The following is a 7,898-nucleotide window of genomic DNA, read 5'->3' as shown; positions in this document are numbered from 1 at the left end:
TTTCGGTGAACAACTGAGGGTTAACTGAAACCCAGAGAGTGACACCTGAGATCAGAGGGGAGGACCTTTTCCTGTGATTACCTTCAGGTGGAAAAAGCACTAGAAGAAGGGGCCACTTGAAGTGAAAAGTGATTATAAAATGGCCCATCTCTTCCCATGTGAGGAAGCACAAGCACCACCATAACCTGAGAAAAAGACCAGAAGGTCCAAATCCAGATATGAGGACGATACATTGCTGAGGTTGTCTTTGTTGGAGTGGAGCACATCAATGAAGATGCTGAAACCCTCTTTGTCAGAGTGAGTTCAAGTTCAAAGCCAGTCGTTTCTAACATTTTGAACAGAGTTACCAGGGACTCATCTTCAAGAAGAAAGAAAGGCCATGTGACTCCAGATCCCTCCTGCCTGTGGAAACCTTCAAATCGCAGGACCCCAGCAACAGAGCCAGCAGCTGCCTCACCAGCTTCTCAGTCTGAATGCGGAGAAAGAGACAGTCCTATTATTTCTGAGCCTTCATCTAAATCTGATTATAAAATGAGCTGTCTGCAACCCGTACTTCACAATTCAGAATTGCTCTCTCCTCAGCCTCACTGTCTATCTGGAGCGGTTCTGTCATTAGGAGGAAAGCATGAAGGTCCTCTTATTCAAAGTGATGTCCCACTTCAGATGTAAATTTTAACAGTGGGAATCCCAAAAGACCTAAACTCAGCGATAGAATCCCAGAGGGACCAGCTTCCACCAGGGGCCCTCCAGGAATCTCTCCTACAAAGAACATGATTGTGACCTTGGAAGATCTCCCAACCTCACCGAGCCATGTTCATGGTGAGGCTTCATTATCATGGACTCAGGCAAATGACTAGGCATGCTTCAGTCTTAAGGATCCAAACAGAATATGTAGTTTGGAAGGGCTGGAGAAAATGGACTTTTTTACTCTTGCAAGTCAGAGCAAGACTGTTGATCCCATGAAAGGAAATCTGATCATGTTACTTGATGACTTTTACTATGGACAGCATACAAGAGATGGGCAGCCAGAACAGAAGACTCACACGGCCTATAAATGCCTCATCTGTTTGAGAGTTCTAAAAAATGTCAAGTTATGACCCACGTGAGGAACCATCTGGAGCTTGAGAAGCAGAAAGGTGACAGCTGGGAAATCCACACTACCTGCCAGCACTGCCACCATCAGTTTCCCACCCCAATCCAGCTGCAGTGTAACATTGAAAGTGTCCATGCTTCCCTGGAGCCCTCCACAGTCTGTAAAACCTGTGAATTGTCCTTTGAAACAGATCAAGTACTCTTACAGCACATAAAGAACAGTCACAAAACTGGCGAAATGCCCTATGTGTGCTGCATTTGCAATAAGATCCTCACCCTTTGCTGATGTAGAGGCACATTTTAGAACACAGCATGGAAACATGAATAATTTGCTTGTCTGTTTTGCCCCAAAATTTTCAAACTGGCGACGTCCTTCATAAATCACCTTTGGAGGCACTGGAACAGAAGGGTCTTTCCATGTTCCAAGTGCCGGCTACAGTTTTTGAAGCTGAAGGAAAAGAAAGAGCACCAAACCAAGAATCATCAGTCATTCAAAAAGCCAGAGAAATTGCAAGGGTTGCCTCCTGAAACAGAGGTCATGATCTGAACTTCAGTTCAGCTGAGACTGAGAGAGGCATCATCCATCATTGTGAGGAACACTGACTCCCAAGTGCCACCCAGAAAAACTACAAAGAAGATTGACTACAAACATAAAATATTCCAGACATGTTGCAGCAAGGGATTTGAATAAAAATTATGTTCTACCCACCTCCAGAAATTAAAAAAAAAGCCCCATTGAGGTTCAGCCAGCTGTACATAAAGAACTTACTTGGCTTTTGTTGTTCAGTTGCTCCGTCATGTCTGACTCCCTGTGACCCTATGAACTTCAGTACGCCAATCTTCCCTGTCCATCACCATCTCCTGAAGCTTGCTCAAACTCATTCCATTGGGTTGCTGATGCCATCCAACCATCTCATCCTCTGTCACCTCTTCTGTTCCTGCTTTCAATATTTCCCAGCATCAGGGTTTTTTCCAAAGAGTCAACTCTGACCATCAGGTGGCAAAGTATTGGAGCTTCAGTTCTTGCACTGAATATTCTGTGTTGATTTCCCTTTGGATTGACTGGTTGGATCTCCTTGCAGTCCAAGGGGCACTCAAGAGTTTTCTCCATTCTCAAGCACCACAGTTAAAAAAATCAAATCTTCAGCACTCAGTCTTCTCTATGGTCCAGCTCTTTCATCTGTATCTGACTCCTGGAAAATCATACCTTTGACTTTATGGACATTTGTTGGCAATGTCTCTGTCTTTTAATATGCTGTCTAGATTTGTCATAGCTTTTCTTCCAAGGAGTGAGCATCTTTTAATTTCAAGACCTCAGTAACCATCCACAGTTATTTTAGAGCCCAAGAAAATAGTCTTGCTTTACTATAACTGAAATTGTACTTGCTTTGTCTCTCCATCATCAAATACCTTTGAAATATCCACGTTCCTTCCTGGCTACTCTCTGCTTCCCAAACTAACCACTTCTCTGATCTAGCACCAGGGATTCATTTTTCTTTGTTTTAAACTTTAAATAAATAGAATTACGCAGTAGTTTCTGTTCCCCTGGTCATGGTTTTCTTTTAAATAAGTGAGATGCATTCTTATTTTATGTAGCTGTGGAGCATTCTTTTTCATTGCTGGGTAGAACTCCCTTGGAGGAATGGGCATAGGCTTATATGTCCATTTTACTGTGCCTGAAATTTCAGGCTCTTATTTTGCCTTTTTGAATAAGCTATCTATGAACGTGTGTATATCTTTCATAGTAATTTCTCAGGGATAGCTATATCTGTATGTCTAGATATGAGATTTTCTGATAATGCATGTTGTAATGGTTTAGTTGCTAAGTGGTATTTGATTCTTGCAACCCCATAGACTCTAGCCCACCAGGCTCCCCTGTCCATGGGCTTTCCCAGGCAAGAATACCACAATGGGTAGGCATTTCCTTCTCCAGAGGATTTTCCTGACTCAGGGTTCAAACCTGGGTCTCCTGAATTGCAGGCAGATTTGTTACTGACTGAGCCATTCTAATATGCAGGTACAGTCAAATGCTCTTTCAAAGTGATTGACGTAATGTGTATTTCCACTAACAGTATCGGCATTTTCATTTCTACCAAACTTGGCATTGTCAGTCTGTTTCATCATATAACTGAGTAGAACCCTGCATGGCATTTCCAGGAACTGACCACCCGCACCTCAACCCCACCAATGTACCCTGTCTGTTATTTGTAAAAAAAAGTACAGGTCCTAGACCTTCCATAAGTTACAAAGAACAAATTTATTTAGAAATTAAAAATTTCAGAAACAAGAAAAAAAATTAAGCAAAACAAACAATAATTTGTTGTTGTGCAGTCGTGTTCACTCTTTGTGACCCCATGGACTGTAACACACTAGGCTTCTCTGTCCTTCTCCATCTCCAGAAGTTTGCTCAAGCTCAAGTCCATTGAGTCTGTGATGCCATCCAATCATCTCATTCACGGTCATCCTCTTCTCCTCCTGCCTTCAATCTTTTCCAGCATTAGGGTGTATTCTAATGAGCCAGCTCTTCCCATAAGGTGGCCAAAGTATTGGAGCTTCACTTTCAGCATCAGTCCTTCCAGTGGATATTCAGAGTTGATTTCCTGTAGGACAGACTGGCTTGATCTCCCTGCAGTCCAAGGGACTCTTGACAATATTCTCCAACACCACAGTTCAAAAGCATCAATTATTTGGTGCTTAGCCCTCTTTATGGCCCACCTCTCACATCCACATGTGACTAGGGGAAGAACCATAGCCTTGACTACACGTACCTTTGTTGGCAAAGTAATGTCTTTCCTTTTTAATATGCCATCTAGGTTTGTCACAATTTTTCTTCCAAGGAGCATGCATCTTTTAATTTTGTGGCTGCAGTTACCATCTGCAGTGATTGTGGAGCTCAAGAAAATAAAGTCTGTCACTGTCTCCATTGTTTCCTCATCTATTTGCCATGAAGTGATGAGACCTTTGACTGTGTGGACCACAACAAGCTCTGGAAAATTCTTAAAGAGATGGGAATACCAGACCACCTGACTGCCTCCTAAGAAATCTGTATGCAGGTCAAGAAGCAACAATAGAACTGGACATGGAACAACAGACTGGTTCCAAATAGGGAAAGGAGTACATCAAGATTGTTTATTGTCACCATGATTATTTAACTTATATGCAGAGTACATCACGAAAAATGCTGGGCTAGATGAAGCACGATCGAGAATCAAGATTGCTGGGAGAAATATCAACAACCTCAGATATGCAGATGGTATCGCCCTCATGGCAGAAAATGAAGAGCCTCTTGATGAGAGTGAAAGAGGAGAATGCAAAGTCTGGCTTAAAACTGAACATTAAAAAATGCAGATCGCGACATCTGGTCTCATCACTTCATGGCAAACCAATGGAGAAAAAGTGAAAACAACAGCAGATTTCCTTTTATTGGGCTCCAAAATCACTGTGAATGGTGAATGTAGCCACAAAATTAAAAGAAGCTTGCTCCATGGAAGAAAAGCAATGACAAACCTAGACAGCATTAAAAAAAAAAAAAGCAAAGGCATCACTCTACTGCCCAAAGTTCTTATAGTCAAAGCTATGATGGCTCAGAGAGTAAGGAGTTCATATGCAATGCAGAAGACCTGGGTTTGATCATGGGAAGAACATCCTTGTAGTCCAGTGGTAAGACTCTGTGCTCCCAAATTAGGGAGTCCCAAGTTCATTCCCTGGTATATTAGATCCAACATACTGCAACTTAAAATACCACATGGGAACAATGAAAAATCCTGCATCCCACATACTACAATAAAGATTGAAGAGCCCTTGTGCTGCAACTAAGACCAAGCACAGCCAAGTGAATGTATACATATGGGTTAGGACTTGATGCTTTCACTGCCAATGGCCAGGGCTCCACACATTGTTGTGGAATTAAGATCCCACAGGTTCCATGGCCTGGCCAAACAAAAACCCAGATAGATCATTGAGGAGGAAACAACTCCCAACATTTGAAAACAAGGCAGTATAACTGCAAACAGGCTGAGGATAGAGTAAGGATTGCCAGGAACCCAAATTGCAAAAGTGGCACCTCTGTAATACACAAGCCTCTTTAATGTTGTGGTATAGGCTCCTCCTACTCCTGCTTCTGAACCTAAATAACTTGTACCTCCTAAGAGAAATTTTTATGGATAAAAGAAAATATTTGAGCTGAATGATATTGAAAATAGCAAATTTTTTCAGACAGAGCTAAAGCAGTTTCATATATTAGCATGCATTATGTTTGAAAAGAAGAAAGGCTGGCAAAACAATGATCTAAGTCAGTGCGATTCATGGAAGCTTCTGCAGCAATAGAAATTTTTTTAAATCACTGTTACATGTATTCCCTAATAAGGACAATCAACTTTTCACAGATATAAATGCATATTTTTCTCTTCTGTGAGGTGACCTGTTTATATCCTTTATCAGATTTTTCAGATGGAGCGTTCATCTTGTAGGATTTTTTTTTTTTTTTTTGGCCTTGCTATGAGGCTTCAGTTGGAGGCGTTTAGGGGATCTTAGATCTTCAACCAGGGCTAGAATCTCTGCCCCCTGCAGTGGAAGCACAAAGCCTTAACTACCACATCACTAGGGAATTCTCAGTGAAAATGTTTTCTATCTCCTTGTCTAATATGTCACTTTGGAGATGTTAAAATATATCTAGTGTGACTAAGGTATTAAATCTTTGCCTGTGCTCAGTAGCTTCAGTCCTGTCCAACCTTTTGCCAGCCCATGGACTGTAGCCCACCAGGTTCCTCTGTTCATAGGATTCTTCAGGCAATAATACCGGAGTGGGTTGCCATTTCTCTTTCCAGGGGATCTTCCTGACACAGTGATTAAATTTGCATCTTTTATGTCTCCTGCATCAGCAGGCAGTTTCTTAACCATTAGCACCACCTGGGAAACCTATTAAATCTTTACTTTATTTAATTTAATTAATTTAAAACTAAAAAATATGGCTAGAAGAATCAGATCTTCCTTATACATGAGTTTCAATTAATTTGTATCCTCAGTAATTTGTGTGTGTCTTAGATATTTTCCTCAAGATAAGAGTCCATGCCCCTCCCTAAATGTAGGCTGGGTTTAGTGACTTGTTTCCAAGAACAGAATATGTCAGGGGGAAGGAGACAACTTTATAGCAGAGGAACTAGTGGTAAGTCATATTGATAGTATGAATCCTTGATGGGAAGTGATGAGAAAGATATATTGCCTTGGAGGTAGAGTTCTAAAAATATAAACCCCAGTGCAATCAGGAGAAATATATCAAACCCATATTGAGAGGCATTCTGCAAAATACCTGTCCCTGATAGACTCTTGAAAATTGTCAAAAGTCATGAAAAGCAAGGAAAGTTTAAGAAACTGCTATAGACCAGAGTCAGCTAAGGGAGGGATCTGTAGCTTTTTGGTGTATATCCTCATGCAGTTCAGTATCCTATATGGGAATATGAAACTGGAAAAGAACATCTATGGAAAAAAAAATGGTAATTTTTGAATAAAACCTTGAACTTAGTTAAAGTTACCCTGCTTAATGATGCTGGGATAAATATGAGGCTTAAAGGAAGTTATTTCATATATATACATTTTAGACATTGCAAGTATTTTCTCTATGTCACACTTCATTTTGACTTCACTGGAATGGAAATCTAAAGTATGGTATAATTAACTGAATGGAAATCTTCAAATACAAAGGATCAATAATTCAATAATATTTAGACTGTGTGATCTGACCATAATGCAATAATGAGAAACTGACAAAGAAATATCTTTTAAAATGTAATTCATTTGGAAAATATCAATAAATATATTAATACATAATATATATTTCCATGGAATTTTAAGGCAAGACTGCTAGAGCAGATTGCCGTTATTTTCTCCAGGGGATCTTCCTGATTTGGGAATGAACCTGGGCCTCTTGTATCTCCTCCATTGGCTGGAAAATTCTTTACCAGTTGAGTGACCAGGGCAGCCCATACAATATATAATCTTTGTCTTAAGAAGATAATATTAGACTATACTTGGAAGTGAATGATAATGAACATACTATTCAGCAAAAATTGTGGGACACGGTTGAATTTGTACGGGAAAATGATGGAAACAGAGACAGACTTTATTTTCTTGGCATCCAAAATGATTGTGGATGGTGACTGCAGCCATGAAATTAACAGATATTTGCCCCTTGGAAGAAAAGCTATGACAAACCTACACAGCATATTAAAAAGCAGAGACATTACTTTGCTGACAAAGTCTGTCTAGTCAAAGCTATGGTTTTTCCAGCAGTCATGTATGGATGTGACAGTTAGATCATAAAGAAGGCTGAGTGCTGAAGAATTGATGCTTTTGAACTGTGGTGTTGGAGAAGACTCTTTGAGAGTCCCTTGGACACAAGGACATCCAACCAGTCAATCCTAAGGGAAATCAACTCTGAATATTCACTGGAAGAACTGATGCTGAAGCTGAACATCCAATACTTTGGCCACCTGATGTGAAAAGCCAAGTCATTGGAAAAAGACCTTGATTCTGGGAAAGACTGAGGACAGGAGAAGAAGTGGGCAGCAAAGGTGGAATGCTTGGATAGTATCACCAACTCAATGGACATGAGTTTGAGCAACCTCCAGGAGATAGTGAAGGACAGGGAAGCCTGGTGTGTTGCATGAAGTCCGTGGGGTTGAAAAGAGTCCTACATGACTGAGGGACTGAACAACAACAAATTAAGGTAAATTTATAGCATTACATATAAGACAAATGAGAGTTACAAATAACTATCTTAAAAATTTGTAAAGATGAGCAACAGAACA

General features: G+C 40.4%; 1 pseudogene; it reads left to right on the top strand.

Moving 5' to 3' along the window:
* Window positions 1-139: 139 nt before the first annotated feature.
* On the top strand, window positions 140-1,783 carry LOC104982693 (annotated as a pseudogene).
* Window positions 1,784-7,898: the final 6,115 nt, after the last annotated feature.

Source organism: Bison bison, unplaced genomic scaffold, assembly GCF_000754665.1.
Source record: "Bison bison bison isolate TAMUID 2011002044 unplaced genomic scaffold, Bison_UMD1.0 scf7180017864537, whole genome shotgun sequence".
Taxonomy (NCBI): Eukaryota; Metazoa; Chordata; class Mammalia; order Artiodactyla; family Bovidae; genus Bison; species Bison bison.
This window is presented reverse-complemented; position numbering and strand designations above follow the sequence as displayed.